This window comes from Panthera leo, chromosome D4, assembly GCF_018350215.1.
Source record: "Panthera leo isolate Ple1 chromosome D4, P.leo_Ple1_pat1.1, whole genome shotgun sequence".
NCBI classification, from domain to species: Eukaryota; Metazoa; Chordata; class Mammalia; order Carnivora; family Felidae; genus Panthera; species Panthera leo.
In genome coordinates this window covers 3,152,929-3,169,255 of record NC_056691.1, presented here as the reverse complement: position 1 = coordinate 3,169,255, position 16,327 = coordinate 3,152,929, and the positions used below count along the sequence as shown (strand labels likewise).

Below are 16,327 nucleotides of genomic sequence, written 5' to 3'. Positions count from 1 at the left end.
CTGAAAAGATGCTGTGCGGGGAGAGCCCGGGGTCTGGGAGCTGCTGGGGCTTGTTCTGAGCTTGGAATTCAGGCTGGAGGGGCTCTCCACAGGGTGCTTGTTAGCCTTCTAGAATTGGGGTAAAATTTGCATTTGAATGACCGCTCTGGCCAAGATTGCCTTGGAATGTGTCGGTTTCCTGGTTGTTTTGCATTTCGTGTGAAGAGTCTCTTACATCTTTATCCTACCAGCAGTTCTTAAAGCTAACAAACCCTACCTGAAGGTTGCCCTTCTCCTGATTTCCCAGCGTGCCCATCTGTGTTGGCACCTCCCACGCAGTGCAGGAACCCCTCCCCACCGTCCTGCAGGGAGCCCCCGGGGGGGCTCAGAGCTCTCAGAAGGCAGACCGGTTATGTTTGGACTTCCCAGAATGAAAAATCACGTGTTGATTACTTCTCAGCATCAAGAAATCAGAAGTCCACCAAAAAAAGTAATTTGTTTTCTAGAAACAGAACCCAGGAGGTGTGCCCATACGGGGCCACATTACCAAAGAGCAGGAGGGGTCTGTAGGGGCCTGCAGGAGGCAGAAGACCGGCTCCTGTGGACATCCATGTCCAAATCCCTGGAACCTGTGACTACAGTTCACCCTTGAACAACGTGGGGGTTGGGGGCACCGACCCCCGCACGGTTGGAAATCTGTGTATAACTTTCGTCTCTGCAAAGGCTTAACTATTAATATACTGAGTGTTGACCAGAAACCTGACTGATACCATCAACAGCCAATTAACACTTATTTTGCATGTTGCTTGTATCCTGTGCTGTGTTCCTAGAGTAAAGGAAGCTGGAGAAAAGAAACCGTCATTAAGGAAATGGTAAGGAAGAAAAAAGACATTTACAGGAGCAGACTGTATCTATTGAAAAAAAATGCACGTGTAGGTGGATGGTGCGATTCAAACCCGTGTTGTTGAAGGGTCAACTGTATGTTACCAGTGGAGGGACTTCACAGGTGTGATTAAGTTCAGGCTCTTGAGATGGGGAGATTATCCTGGATTCTCTGGGCGGGGCCTAAATGTAATCACAAGGTTCCTAAATGAGAGAGAGTCAAGAGGGCAGAGAGGAGAGGGGGTGCTGCTGGTGAAGGGAGAGAAAAGCTTTTCCTCTACTCTCTTAGATCCGGTCAGTGGGGCCTGTGAATTAAACTGACAAATGACAGATTAACAGGAAAAAAGGCACCTACGTTTTAATACCGTCACATGCACAGGAGCTTTTCAGAAAAGAAGTAAAAACCCAAGGAAGCAGTTAGACTTGGGGTTTGTGTAGCGTTGTAACCAAGGGCAATAAATTGGTAAGCGATGAGATAAAGGGAAGGCGGTTTGGGCTCCTAGGGGCCGTAAATTGTGGGCAGGTGACTAGGAAACTGGTAAGTAAGGGATGTTTCGTAAGGTCCGGTCTGCAGAGTCATCTTGGTGCCTTCTCAGGGACACTTTTCCGAAGGGAAATCTGTGTCCGGCTTTTATGCAGGACACTATTTTCTCAGTTGCCTTCAGCTGAAAATAATCCTTCTGCCAAAGTGGCCTGCCTGGGCGTGGCCTGTTCTGACCCTCTTCACTGGCTCCTGAAGACAGAGGAAGGGACAAGATGAGCCCAGGAAGGTGGTGGCCTCAGGAAGCTGGAAAGGCAAGGGAATGGATTCCCCCCCGGAGCCTCCAGAAGGACCCAGCCGATTCGTGGGTGCTGGCCCAGCTGCTGTGTAACAGATTTGTGTCGTGTGAAGCCACCGAGTTGGTGGTGATTTTCAGCCGTAGGAAACCAACGAGGCCCCTCGGGGTGCGGTCTTGCGCTCAGAGAAGCTTCGCGTCCATTTACAGGGACACAGCCACGAACGTGGCCACGCAGTGGAGAAGACGTGGTGGTGCTCGGACCGTAGCGTGTCTCAGGATCACCTGGAGGGCTTGTGCAGACGGGGGCCGTGGGGGGCGACCCACGTGCGTGTGCCCCCAGGACCCCGCTCGCTCCTGCTGCTGGTCTGGGACGGAGCTCTGAGCCACTCCCTGTAGGCGTGGGCGCAGCTGGTGCGTAGAGCGGCGGCAGCAGCTCGGGAGGAGCCGACGTCCCGCCGGTGGAGGACTGTACCCCGGGAGGGGACGGCGTGTGTCTTGGGACGTGTGTGGGGCTCAGCTTCTCTGAGAGGGATGGGGCGGGAGGGCGGGCCGTCGCTGGGCCAGGCCGGCCAGACCCCTTCCTGCCCCAGGGACCCGGCCAGCGCTGTGCACGGGGTGTCGTGCCGTCAGGGTCAGTTGGACGGGCAGGCCCCGGGTGCACGCGCAGAGGAGGCATGAGCGGGGCCTGGGAGAGCGCTTCCCCGGGGCCACACGGGCAGCGGCCGATCCGGGCAGACGCAGCCAGCAGCCCCCGGTGCGCGTGAGGGCGGCTGCGGGTTCCAGATGCAAGAGCCCGCGGCAGACCCTGGGTGCCCCGCTGCTGCCACACTGCCCTGGTCGGATTGTGCCCCGTCACGGGTCCCCGTGTGTCCTCGCCCGTGAGGCCGGCTGGCTTGTACGCCTGTCAGCTCATCCTGACCTTTCAGTTCCACACGCAGCCCCCGTCGGACCCCAGATGTCGGACCCCCTCCTTCCTCGGCCACGGTTCACGACTTGGGGTGCCTGTTTTCCAGCTCCGTGTTTGCGGGGGACACGTGCGGCTGCCAGCCTTGCGGCTGAGGACTAGCTCTGTGTCAGCAAGGCCGGCGGATTTATTTCCTTTACGGCTGCTTCCGGCTTCTTCTGGAAAGTCCTGAAAGCCCGATGGTTGGAGCCTTTCTCCAGCACCTGGCCCCCGACCCCCTCCCGCGGGCCCGATCGCAGGACGCGGGACCCCCACTGTCCCCGAACTCGGGTCTGGGGGGAAGTGCCACGCGTAGGGTACGATCTGAACCTCGAGTTTGGGGGAAGTGGCATCATATAGGAGCGAGAAACGTGACACTTCCCGCCAGTCACTGTTGATGTCCCCAGGGGGGCCTTCAGGGGAAGCCCACATCAGCTGCCTCTCCCAGACCCGTGGAGAACCACGGCTCAGCTGTCCCCCAGCTCTGACCCTGGACTCCCCTTGCTTGTCAGCTCCCGCCCGGTTCCAGAACACGCACACACAGAGGCACAGAGCCATGCCACACACACACCCGACACACCTCCCACACGGCCACCACGCACATGCACACCAAGCACACATATAGTGGCCGACCTCACCTCAGGGCTCTTCTGGACCTCAGCCTGGAGTGTGTGGCCGGGAGTCTTGGTGGGAAGAGGGGTTCTTGTTCCAGAAAGCAGCCAGCACCCTCCTGACGGCCTCACTTCCTGGAGTCCGGCCTACACGGGGGCGGAGACCCTGACCCGCCCTCCACTGGGCGTCCCTGGGGGTGGTGGGGTGGTGGGAGGGGGCAGCCACGGGGCAGGAACCAGGTGGACGAGGCTGACTGTGACTGACCAGGCGGGCAGCCCGAGCGATTTTTCAGAAGTCTTACTGTGTCTCCCGGCCAGGGTCTGCCAGCCCGGAAACTCAAACGGCTGGCGACAGGTGTCAGCCCTGACCCCTGAGGGCAGTGCTGTGTGCGTTCTCCACTCACGGAGTTGGCCCTGGCGGAAGGGCAGAGTCACCAGGGGCAGAAGGTTCTAGAAGGGAGCAGACCCTGCTGGACCCTGCCCCTCGCTCCACGTGCAGGGAGCCGTGTGACCTTCCTGCCACTCCTGTGTCCCCTCGAGACAAGTCACGGAGAGGTCAAGGGCTGAGTGCTGGGCCCTGGGTGCCTGGTGCAGGCTGTGGAGCCCGGTCACCTTGGAGGGCACGGGAGGCACCTCTGACGCGGCTGACGGGGTGCCCGTTCCCTGTGGGAGGGAACATGATGCTCCAGCGATCTAGAATCGGCAGAAGACATGTCAACAGGAGAAAAACAAGTGGAATTTCGTGAACAGGGGAGCCCCAAAGATCTGAGACGCTAAGAAGTGACCAAAGCAGGCAGTTCTCGGGCCGCCTGGACAAAGAAACGGGGGGTTTGGGCTCCGGGAGCGCCGTCCCGCTCTGCAGCCTTCTCGGCCCCGTTCCCGGTCTCGGGCGACGCGGGTGCCTTCCCCCTCCTGGAGGGGGGGGTCCTTCACACGGGGAGTGCATTTCCCGCTTCAGAGGACAAGGGGCCAGAGTGTCTTTCTCGCGAGGGCGGTTTCTCAAGCCCCTTGAATTCAACGTGTGCGGACGCCGTCACCTTGTGTTTCTGCCTCCCGGGACGTGGGAGTGCCAGCACCCGTCTGAGCCCCTGTGTCTGCTTCTTCCGGCGGGCCCTCCATCTGTCTCGACTTGGGGCGCCGAACCCCGAATGGGGGCAGGAGCTGCGGGGAGGAAGCACTGACGGCCGCGGTCTCGGGGCTGCACCTGCCGTGGTCCGGGCGTGTATTTCTGTCTACACGGCCGGGCTCACCTGTCACGGGGTACGCGTTTTGTTTGCTCGCGGTGCTGTCATTAGGAAAGGCCCCCACCGCGTGTGCCTTAGTGTTTTGGGCTCTCACTGAGGCGGCTGTGATTGTGCCCCCTGTTAACAGCACCCCCTCAGATCTGGGCCCCCAGGTCCCCCTTAGGGTCCCCTCCTGGCTCTCCTCCGGGTGTGCGAAGCAGCGGCCCAGAGCATCACGGAGAAGCCACCCGGTCTGCTCTGACCACAGTCTGCCGGCCTGACCCCTGATTCTGTCTTGTTTGCAAAGGCCAGTGTGCGGTGTGTACCCGGGTCCTCCCGTGACGGCCATTCAGGGCTCCCTCCCCCGACTGCAAGTGTTGGGGGGGGGGGGGGTCAGGCCTGCCTCAGGTGGGTAGGCCGGCGTGGGCCTCGGCAGATGTGGGTGGAGGGATGGAGAAACCGAGGCAGGGCAGGAGCTGTGCCTGGCCAGCCTGGGGCAGCCCTGTGCCTGGCTGTTGGGGGATGGCTCTGTGCCAGCCCGCTGGCTGTGTGGGTGCTGGTGACACTTTCTCTCTTCCGAGGCTCACGGTCCAACCACTGACCAATTCTGAGATCCTGTGGCAGCCACGCCTGAGAGTGGGGAGGGCCCTTTGCTTTATATCCCCCGAGAGACTGCCACGTCCCGGGGAGCCGGCCGGCTCATGCCCGTTACTAGACGTCTCAGGAACGTGCCTTCTGGGGAGTGCGGTGTCCGAGGCAGCCGGCTCTGCTCCCGCAGGCCTCACTTTCCGGGCCCCGGGGCCTGTGCAGGGTGCACCCACGGGGGACCTCCCTCCTGGCCTCAGCCTCCTCCTCCTCCTGTGTGACCCCGATCACCCGCCCCACCCCACCCCCGGGTCTTCTCCCTCTCTCTGCCTTAGAGTGTGAATGTCAGGTCCCTGCCCGGGTCAGTATTCACGCCAGCAGCTCTGGTTGTCAGGGCCCCTGAGTGGGCAGGTGCCGCTCTGCCCGGTGACATCCCTTAGGACTGGACCTGAGGGTCAGAGGCGGAGACAGGAGCACACAGAAGCGCGATGACGAGGTGGCTTTCCTTGGCGCTGAGGGCAAGCTCTCCCGCTCTGAGCTCTTTCCTGGGGGGGGGGGCGGGGGGGCAGGGAGGTGTACAAAGAGCTCAACCTGAAACCTGGCAGGTGGTCATTTTGCGGCTCTGCTGCGATGGGACCCTCTCCCCAGAGGCTCAGCAGACCCCGTTTTGTGCTAGGTCTGAATCACGTCATCACGGACAGCAGCAGTTCTGTCCTCTGTGCCGAGTGAGGGGTCTTATAAAAGCCCGCGCACGCGTGAGGCCAGCTCTGTCTTACAGCTCAGAACCTGAGGGCCAGAGCACGTAGGTGGCCCGGGTCACACGGCTGGAACCTGGGCGGCCAGGCCCTGATGCCCTGGCTCCTGTTCATCCCTCTTGGCGGGTAAATGGGTGGCCAGCCCTCGGTGGGCGGGGCAGGGCACACGGACGTGGAGGAGGAGGAGGCTTTGACCGCGGAGAGATGAAGCCGTGAACGGCCCCTCCCGGCAGAGGGGGCCGCGGGGACACAGGTGTCCCTGAATGTGGCGGGAATGCGTTCCTGGGAGCTCAGGCCGCCTCCCCGTTCGCTGCAGGGTAGCCTGAGAGGCTGAGAGACAGAATCTGGGGACACTGCAGATGTTTGCAAACAGCATGGTTGTTCTGGAGGGGAAACGCTGAAAAGCGCATTTTCGAATATAAGAGAAATCAGGAGACAGAGTCCGAAGAAGGTATTTAGAAATGCCCCTGAGGTCGCTGGCCCAGAACTAGGTGCTGCTTGCAGCTGGCACCCATCCCCCACCCATCCCCCACCCATCCCCGTGACAGGTGGTCACGGCCTGGCGCCGGGCCCGGACATCAGGTGCACCTGGCCGCGGCGGGCTCACCTGAAAAGCAGGTAGCGCCGCCCCGGCGGGATCGCGGAGTCTGCGTGCGTGGGTGCTGGGTGCTTGGGGCGGGGGCCGGCCCGGGCCGTGCAGGGCGTGAGCCTCCCCGACTGCTTTTGACGTGAGTAAGCGGACGTTCGGTGCTGTTGTATCCTGTCCTCCGTGCGTTTAATAATACATTGTGTCCATCCATCCTCGTCCGTAAGCGTTGACCGGATGGTTTGTGTCGCCTGCACAGCGTGCCGTGATGTTACTTAGCCGGGTCCTGACGGCTACGCATTTAGACGATAAGTCTTCGCTGATGAGGCCGCGTGGACGTCAGCGTTCCCGGCTGGCGTCCTTCTGAACTGCTGAGGCCGAGGACACAGGTCTCCGGCGCTTGTCAGAGTCCTCGGGAGAGCCTGGCCGCTGCTCCGCCCTCACCGGGTGGGTTTTGCAGCCTGGCGGCAGGCACCCCCGGACAGGCAGTAACTTGTTTCCCACTCAAGATTGAGGGGCCCTTGGGGCGCCTGGGTGGCTCAGTCGGTGAAGCGTCTGACTTCGGCTCAGGTCACGAACTCCAGGTTTGTGGGTTCGAGCCCCGCTTCGGGCTCTGTGCTGACGGCTCGGAGCCTGGAACCTGCTTCAGATCCTGTCTGTCTCTCTCTCTCCCCCCCCCCTCTCTCTGCCCCTCCCTTGCTCACGCTCTGTCTCTGTCTCTCTCTCAAACATAAATATTTAGAAAAAAAAAGATTGAGGGGCCCCAGTTCACTGACACAGGGTCCATGCAGGTGTGTATGTGAGGGGCCACCCAGCGTGCCTCTCCTCTGGCTTTTCAGGGTAGAGGACATGTGGCCCCAGGGACTGGATTGGGGGAGGGGTGGACAGGGGGGTGGGGCAAGCTCGGGCACGTGCTTCATTTGTCTGTAAGGTGACAGATTATTGTGGAAAAATCCATCTGGCTCTGAAATTTTGTGACGAGTGCCCTCTCTGTGGCTGGGATTGCCATCCAAGCCTGGGGCCTTTCCTGGGCAGCAAGGCATGCCCACCTCCCTCAGGGCCACCCTCTCAGCCGCCCCCTGCCGCCCCCCCCCCCCCCCCTCCCCGGCCACCACCACCAGGCCATCAGGGAGGAGCGGCACCCTTGGAGGTGCTGATACAGCGTTTGTTTTAATGAGGGTTTATTGTCATCTGAGCGTACGTCCCCGTCTTGAGACAGCTTGACATTGAACACACACCTGGGGACCTCCTTCTGAGCACGAGACTTGTTGCCCTTCATTCCCTGTGCGGTCATCTGTTGGGGTCAGTTATTTGGTCGTGCGGTGCCTGGTGTTTATTTGCAAAGGCACGCTTCCCAGACTCCCAGGGGGGGCCCCGGTGTGCCGGCCGCGCTCAGGCGGTCCTTTATTTATTTGTCATTATTTTTTTAATCTTTAGTTTTGAGAAACAGCATGAGCAGGGGAGGGGCAGAGAGAGAGGGAGACACAGCATCCGAAGCAGGCTCCAGGTTCTGAGCTGTCAGCACAGAGCCCGACACGGGGCTCGAACTCAAGAACCCTGAGATCATGACCTGAGCTGAAGTCAGGCGCTTAACTGACTGAGCCACCCGGGCGCCCCCTCAGACAGTCCTTTATGACGCACCTGCTGTGCCCCTAATTTGAAGCACGTTTAAGATGTTGGTGGGAAGCTGGATTTAAAAGTGCCCATTTAGGCCAGGTGTGTTTCCTAACTCAGGTCAAGTTCTCCTGCACAGGAGGGGCGTTTGCTCTCCGGTCCTGGGGAGTCCTAAGGTGGTGCTGGGGACAGTCTGGGGAAAAACACCAGGTTTCAGGCTCTGAATCCACTGCTGGCTGCTGGCATGACCTCCGGAAGTGTCCAGGGCTTGGTTTTCTTATGAAACAGGGATGGTGATGAGGACAGTGGTCCCTGGTTCATCGCGTGGATGGAAGAGCCCCCAGAAGCAGCCAGCACGTCCCTGGTGTGATTCGGTGACCTGACCGGCTCTTTTTCCCACCCGAGGAGGCTCGTGCTGGGAAGATGGGGAGGTCCGGCCCCCAGCTGTGTCTCCTTGGCATCGCACAGGCTGAGGGTAAAGGCACCGGGAGGGTGGGGGGCGGCTGCCGCCTGCGGAAGCTCGGGGAGCCAGGGGTGTGGGGAGGCGAGGACAGGGGCTGCCTCCCCGCCGGGGCCTGGTGGTCAGGGGCCTGGTGGGTGGATGTGCTGTGTGCTCTGCAAGCCTCTCCCCGCCCCTCCCCCACACACAGCGCATCAGCTTCCGGGCCCAGAGCTTCCGGGACTAGAGGGTCCTTGAGGGACCCGGAGGCAGGTGGGGCGGGGCCACGACAGCCCCTGGGGAAGCCGCAGGCTGCTGACCAGGCCCAAAGACCAGAGGAGCCGTCTGCTTTTCCCGGTCGCCCCAGGGCCAGCCCGGCTGGGGTCTGGTTCTCTCTCCAGGGGTGCCCAGCACCCCGTGCCTGGAGGTAGGGCTGGACGCGCTGCGGGGTCCCTGTACAGGTGGAGGGCTGGGTGGGGGGCCGGGGGCTGTGTCTCAGTTTCCGCCCCCCCCCAATCTGGAGCGAGGCTCGGGGTTCTCCTGCACCTGCTCGCGTTTGAGCCCTGTTGGGAGCCGTGCCTGGTGCCCGGCCGAGGTCCGCCTCCCTGTCTGCTGCCCAGCGGCTCCCCTGGGGCGGCCCTGCCTGCGCTCGGCCTTCGGTGGGCAGTTGCAGGCCTGGGCCACGTCCCTTGCTGTGTCCGGCACGCGGCTGCGCAGGTGTCCTCGCAGGGACGTGACTGGGAGGCACTGAGCGTGAGCCCAGAGGGACTCCCGGGGAGCAGTGGTGGCGCCTTTGTGTCTTGACCGCGTCCGTGTGTATGTGGTCGCGGGAAGGGAGAAGTGCCCGGGTGAGGCCTGGCAGCGGGTGCTACAGCCAGGGAGGGGCCGTTCACCAAGGGGGACACGGCCGCGTTAGTCTGTGGTCGGCCCCCAGGCGTCCCCAAGTCCACAGGGCCGCAGCCCTCCCCCAAGGGGCCCTGCACAGGCCGACCTGGTCCCACGGGCCAGGCCCCCGTGCCCTCCACGCTGTACCTGGTGTGAGGACGGCGGGCTGGACGCAGGCTCCCCGGCAGAGCTCTTCCCCGGGCGGTGGCCGTCAGGGACCCGTGAGGCCCGAGCCGCAGCGCTCACGGCCCCGCGTGTCCCCGGGGCCAGCCCCTGGCCGGTCCGCATGTGTGCTGGGAAATATGTACCGCGCTCGCAGAGAGGGTGCCCAGGGCCGGGAGTGGGGGGCCCCGTGGGCGGCACGGCCAGCTGGCTAGGCTCCAGGTCCAGTTCTGCAGGAAATGGGGCCTCAGGCCGAGGCCCCCCCAGTCGCCAGGCCCGTAGATGTGCACGCGCACACACACACACCCACCACTTCCTGAGTCCCTGGCAGAAAGCAGGAGAGCAGCGTGGGAGGTCACATTTCCTCAGCCCTCACCAGCCCACGTGTCTCACCAACAAGGGGCCCAAAAGATGGGAAACAGAGGCCTCTCCTCGGGCTGGTGCTGTTCTGGACCCACGTTTGGGGTCTCCTCTGTTGTGTCCCTGAGTCCCTATCCCTGGATGAGGGTGCCCAGCCTGCGTGGCCCTGCTAAGGGGCCACCGCAAGCAGGAGGCCACCTGTCGGGGCCAAGACTGTCCTCCAGGGATGCCCCGGCGGGGCCGTAGTGGGTGGGGGGGCAGCCCCATTTATCCTGGTGTGAGAATGTTCTAGAGGCTCTTCTAGATTTTTCCGTTGATTTTGGTTCCCGTGGATCATGCCTCCGTGCTGCTGGCTCCTGCCTGCTCCCTGGCACTGGTCCCGGGGGGGAGGGGGAGGGGAAGGTGCCTCCATGGGTCGGTGGGTCGATGAGAGACCATGAGGGCCAGGTCACCCCTCAGCTGGGGTTGTCCCACCTAGGGCTGATGCATGACGGTGACACAGCTGTGGCTACATTTCCCTGTCTCGTGTGTTCTGAAGCACCTGGGAGGTGACACGGGGCTCAGAAAGGGGACGCCCCGCCTGCCGTGGGGGTCCATGCCGTGGGAAGGACTGTGGGGCCAGGCTCCAGGGCACGTGATGGGGGATGGGACCGGGGTCCAGCGAGCCTGACCCGGGATATGAGGGGTAGACAGACCTCCTTCCTGTGTGGAGGCCGCAGAGTGGATTCCTGGAATCTGGGGTCTGGGCTTCACTTGACCTTCAGCAGAGGTCCCTCGCAGGCACCTTCCTGCCATCTGGAGGGACGCGGGCACTCGATGTTTCCAGTATTTCCAGTACTGTTGTCTCAACCGCCCGAGAGCAGGGTTTTCCGGCCCCCCCTGCATCATTTGATGTGGTCCTCTCCTATCACTGACACTGAAGCTGGGCCTGGAAACATCCGGAAGCTGAGAAGAACCACAAGGGAGGGTCGATTGGAGGAGTGAAGCAGGCCCAGCATGGGGGCTCCTAGCGCTCCCCTCAAAGGTCACTCCGTGGTCTTGCTTACACTGGGGTGTGCGTCTGCTGGTTGCTCGGAAAATAGAAGTATGATGGAGATTCTGGGTGTAGACCGTACGCGGGTGGCTGGATGGTGGGCGTCTGAGCGGCCGTGGAGAGGCCGGGGCCGTCCCAGGCGCCCACGGTATTTGCGTCCTTCTCCTCGGGCTGGGGGAGTGGCGGTTGCCTCGTCTCGTTCCGTGTGCCAGTGCACCTGCCCACAGTGGCCGCGTGACCCGCCGTCGCTGGGGGTGTGGGTGGGTGTGGTTTGAATATGGGTCGGAAGAGGCCGTCACGAGCTTTGCTGCAGGGCGCTCGGTCAGCTGCGTCCCGGGACCCGGCTGGCATTTCCGGGGGTCCCTTTGAGGGGTGCAGAAGATGGTGGGTCGGAGCAAAATGTTTGTGTGTGGAGCGTGTGCCCAAAATAGCGCGGGGAGTTCGGCGTGGCGGCCCCACGCGATGGCGTGGTGATGTTCCTCGTGTCCTGCCTGGAGGGCGGGCCCCGGGGCCTTCCTGGTGCGTTCGCCGGCGCGTGTGCGGTCCCTGACGGGTTTTCCCAAGCGGAGAGCGGAGTCCGCGTCCCGGAGGGCGGCCGGGTGCACGGACAGGGCCTCGTCCCGGCTCAGCCTCTGTCGACGTGAGCCGGATGGCGGCCTGCGGCCCAGCTGGCCTGGCTCCGTAGCCCGGCCGTGTATTTTTGAGAAGTCGCTAAACATGAAGGCGAAGAGAGTGGCACTTTGTGGTTTTCTAGACCTAAAAAAGAAATCCCCGGCCGGACCTGGGCTCGTCTGGGCTCCAGGGCCCATCCCTCCCGCTGTGGTTGGGAAGAGAGACGTCTTGGTGGTTCTGCAGCTGGACTGAGGCCCACACGGGGGGCAGGAGCAGCCTGGTCCCCCGGAGAAACTGTGCGCACTCCCCGTGTGGACACCCCGTGGGGGCTTGAGCACCTCGGGGACCGGACGCTGCCCCGGGTGGCCCAGGGTGCAGTCCTGAGCCAGCCCCGGATCACAGACGGTTTCGGGCACATTCTGCGGCACCTTCCCTCCCTGGCAAGTGGCAAAGAGAAGGAGCCACCATTTCTGGAGGACCCGCTATGGGGTTGGGAGACCTGTCATCTCCGCCCTGAGCTCCTGGAGACGCGGAGCCAGAATGTGCTTCCGTAGAGTGTGGCTTCCATCCCTGCCTGCTGAGCCGTGGTCCACCCTGTCCCCGGGGCGATGGGCAGTTCCAGAGCCTGGGGACCTGCTGACCAGGCCTGCGGACGATTGCAGGACGTGGGAGGGAGGGAGGCAGTCCCAGCTCTGTCGGAGGCTCGAGACTCATACCTGCCTTTGTGAGTCTGTTTCTCCTCCTGGACAAGGGGGCCTAAAACCTGTCCCCTCAGGGCTCTGAGGAACTGGGGGCAGCAGGGGACACACGGCTGGTACCCCTGCGGGTGGTGTGGCAGGGCTGTGGCCTTCTGTTGCTGACTGAGGCCCCGACTGAGGGTTCCTTCAGAGGTCCAGCGTTTATGGTCAGACATGTGTGCGCTTCAGGGCGTTGGATATGGGTAATGCGGGCAACCTTCTGTCTTACAGCCATCAATGCCTGTGGGGGGGCTGGGGGAGCAGGTGGGGGTGGCGGAGGGGCTGATGGAGGGAGTAGCTGGGGTGGTGGAGAAGCTACGGGAGTTGCTCGGGGACTGGAGGGTCAGTGACTGTTCTAGTCCCCACAGCTGGGAGGTGGCATCCCTGGGCCTGGACGGGCAGGCTGGCCGGAAGCCTGAATCTCCCCCCGCTGCCTCTCCTGTTCGGGGAGAATAATCACCAATGGGATGAGACATCTGATTGGCTTGAAAGAAGTATAAAATAGATGTCATCTCTGTTTTATAGCAGAGAACATATGCCTTTTCGAAAAGAGCTCAACTCAGGGAAAAGCTTAGCAGAGTGGAGTGACAGTAAGTTCTGGGGATTATGTGCGATGTTTCCCGTAGAGGGAAGCAGGCCTGTCAGGGCGATGGGTGTGTGCTCTGAGCCTGTTTGCTGCCCCCGCTATTAAGGGACACAGCCTTAGGACCATCCTGCAGCTTCCCCCCTGTGGCACCTGGACCTCTGGAGTTAGGCTCTGCATTTCGGGTGGAAGAGCTTCTGGGTCGAGTTTTGCTGGTGGTTAAAATCACTTTTAAAAGGAGGGTTTATTTTTTAACATTTATCATTTTTATTTTAGTTTCAGAGAGACAGAGACAGACAGAGTGCTAGTTGGGGAGGGGCAGAGAGAGGGAGACACAGAATCCAAAGCAGGCTCCAGGCTCTGAGCTGCCAGCACAGAGCCCAACGCGGGGCTCGAACCCAGGAACCATGAGATCATGACCTGAGCCGAAGTCGGACGCTTAACCTTGACTGAGCCACCTAGGTGCCCCTAAAAATGAGTTTTAAAGGGTACCGGGGTGTCTCAGTCAGTAGAGCATGCAACTCTTGACCTCAGGGTCGTGAGTTTGAGCCCCATGTTGGGCTCAGAGCCAACTTAAAAAAAATGAATTTTAAGTAGGAAATTGGCAAAGATGTGAATATCGAACAATTATCCTGTTTAATTATGGAACATCGAACAGCCATCAAAGGATGCTCTGGATGCCCACAGGATGCTGCCACACAGGAAACCCCAGAGAGCAAGGCCCAGTTCACTCCGAGGCCCTGCACTCCCCTCCGGCCAGCCCGCAGGGAACACCTCTCCCACCCCTGCGCCCTGAGCTGGGATTCACCTGCACCCACGGACACGGCATCGCTTTCCTCCGTGTCAGAGTCCCTTAGGAGCAGGAGGTCCCAACAAACGTCAGATCCACCAGAAGGAGTGTAAGGTCGGTCTGCCGTTCTTGAAAACCTGGGTTTTGATGAAATCCGCTTAGTAAACTTCAAAAAGGGAACCACATTTTAATAGCGTATGGCGTCGTGATTCAACACGTGCTCCCCATGACGAGTGTCCCCATCTGCTCACCACACAGCGTTGTTACGGTGTTACTGGAGATATTCCGTAGGCCGTGCTTTTCAGCCCCGAGACCCACTGCTGTTACAACCGGAAGTTTGGACCTCTTCGTCCCCATCGCCGGTGCCACCCACCCACCTTCCCTCTGAGGCCCACCGCTTTGTCGTCTGTGTTTACGAGTCTGGTTTCTTGTTTCTGGTCTGGTGCCCAGGTACCGCTTGTAAGTGAAATGTAGCATCTGCCTCTCTCTGGCTTACTTCGCTCAGCATCATACTCTCCAGCTCCATAAACGTCTCCAACGGCGACGCACCAGGGTGCCCTTAGCCACTCTATTCTTCCTAGCAGCCGCATAGTATCGCCTCCTGCGGATGAGATGATTTACACGCAAGTAGTTCAGGCACACACAGTACACGTGTGCATACTCCGTTTCCAGAGCTTTCCTATTCAGTAGTCTCCTCCTTGGCCTCTCGCGTGCGTGGGGTGTGGCCACCTGAATGCCCGGGGGGAAGGCTGCTGGCTCAGGAGTCCTTGGCATGTGTTGCCCAGTGCGTGTGGACGCGGCACATAACAGCCAGCCTGTCTCAAGCCGCCCTTCTCAGAAGCGGGGAGTAGCCTCTGGCTTTAATGGGCAAACCCACAGTAAGGGGAAGGATAAGGGACTTTCGGAAGGCGAAGTCACATTTGCAGAACACAGGCCACATGCATGCGACACCCCGCTTCGCCTCTGCTCCGTACTGTGGTCGGAGCGCTCGCTGGACAGCGGCCACCAGGGCTTGGGCGATGGGGCTCCCACACCCACCTGCACCGTTGGGAGGGGGTGTTGGGGGGCAGAAAAGGCCAAGTTTCTCCCCAGTGAGAGGGAAACATTTCTGTGACTTCTGATTAATTTCCTTCCTTTATCTTGCAAAAAAAGGCCTGTTGAATTCTTTTTATGTGCCTCCCGTGACGTTATGCGTAGTCGAAGGAGATGCGTAGTGAATACGATACGATGTGTGCTTGCGTGAGGACCGTCTCTTGCATTCTTCAGGATGGCGGTACCTAATTATAGCTTGTGGGTCCTTCTGTCAAGAAATAAAGAACAGGCATGGTGAGGAGAACTGGGGCCCAGGCCTGGCCGTTGACTGGGCCGGAAGCGTCTATTTTTACGCAGGAACCGCAGCGTCGAAGCTCCTTGGCGGAGGGTAGAAGTGGTGATGCTGTGTCCTCGAGCGTGTGAGAGGACATTTAAGAACACGGACATACACACAGGTGCCCAAACCTGCCGTGGTTGTTCGACGCCGTGAAATTAGGGTGAACACCACGCACGCCTTGTCCACCCGCAGAATGCCCCCCCTGGGCTTGTATTTATTGAAAGGACACAGGCTTATTGAATTTCTAGCAGGGAGAAGTTTTTCAGTTTTAAAATTCTTGGCATTCATCTTGTTTATCTAAACTTCCAGCTTACGTGTGATCTGCTTTCTTTGTCCCCGTGAGTGTTTTGGGGCGTGTCCAGGTGGCCACTGTGCCCCGCCTGCCTGTGCAATCAGAAGTCAGCACCCTGGGGTCTCATTTGCTCGGGGTTCACAAGACGTGTCAGCAGCGAGGGGCCCCAGGTGACCCTGGACGTTGTGTGTTATAGGTGGGCATGTGGGAGCCAGGTACAGGCATGTCTCTGTGCCGTGAGCGGGACTGGTCCCACTGGGGGGTGGGGGGCGCGTGGGAGGGATGGGGCATTGGCCGTTTCCAGGGAACGCCTCCCACTTCACAGGCTGTCTCCAGAAAAACGGCTGTACCAGCTCTTCAAGCACAAGAAAACCTAAGCTATTCCAACCACAAGAAGGTGCTAGCATCTGACTGTGAGGTTTACAAACCGTGCTGGGTCTTGCAGTCATAGAGGGGTTCCTGCATGGATTTCCTCTACACCTTGGCGCATCCTGTGCCGTGACTTGCTGGGCTGCCCTTCTGATTCTCTTCGACAGTTTCTCATGTTCCTGGACTCCGGCTCCCCATCCTGAGGGCTCCACCCCGACCGCTGGGTTTCGGGGAGGGGGAGTTCTAGATACATTTCTGAAGTTAATAGCTGATACTTTTTTGGCTAATGGTTAACCATGACTGTGGGTCATACTCAGTTGCCTTATTCTGCAGGTCAGTGGTTGGGGACCGGCCAGCTTGCACTTCCTTTATGGGCGAGCGGTCGCACACTTACCCCCTTCCCGTTTGCACAAGTGCAGGAATGCCACGCCCGTCCTGGGTCAGAGCCAGCTGCCTAGAGGTTAAAAAGAATTGCAAGAGTTTCTTTCCAGTTCCTCTCCGGAGGTGATGCTGGGCTCAGGTGCACGGAGAATTGAAGTGTTTCAATTTTCTCCTTTCCCATCATTTTCTGAGCCAAGATTTCTGAAGACTCCGTCCTAGAGAGGATTGAGGGACGTTTCCAGAGGCACAGGATACAGGTAAAATCGCTTGGTTTCTACACCTGTATCCCAGCCTAGCAAAGCTGACACCTCGTAGAAGCTTCGGTGGGATCCAGCAGAAGGTGGGTCCCAGTTCTGTG

At 60.4% G+C, this 16,327-nt stretch overlaps 1 protein-coding gene across 6 annotated transcripts in view; it reads left to right on the top strand.

Annotated features, from left to right (window-relative positions):
* Nucleotides 1-16,327, top strand: part of SEMA4D (semaphorin 4D) — an 80,246-nt gene that overhangs the window by 24,968 nt on the left and 38,951 nt on the right. For 2 of the 6 annotated variants that reach the window (XM_042914219.1, XM_042914218.1), the window contains exon 1: nucleotides 16,061-16,309. The exons of 1 other annotated variant lie outside the window; for it this stretch is intronic. The gene's annotated coding sequence lies outside the window, so the exon portion shown is untranslated. Of the gene's footprint in view, nucleotides 1-8,667; nucleotides 8,824-16,060; nucleotides 16,310-16,327 lie in introns of those variants that run through there. 3 more of the 6 variants (XM_042914216.1, XM_042914215.1, XM_042914214.1) reach the window with 3 other exon arrangements.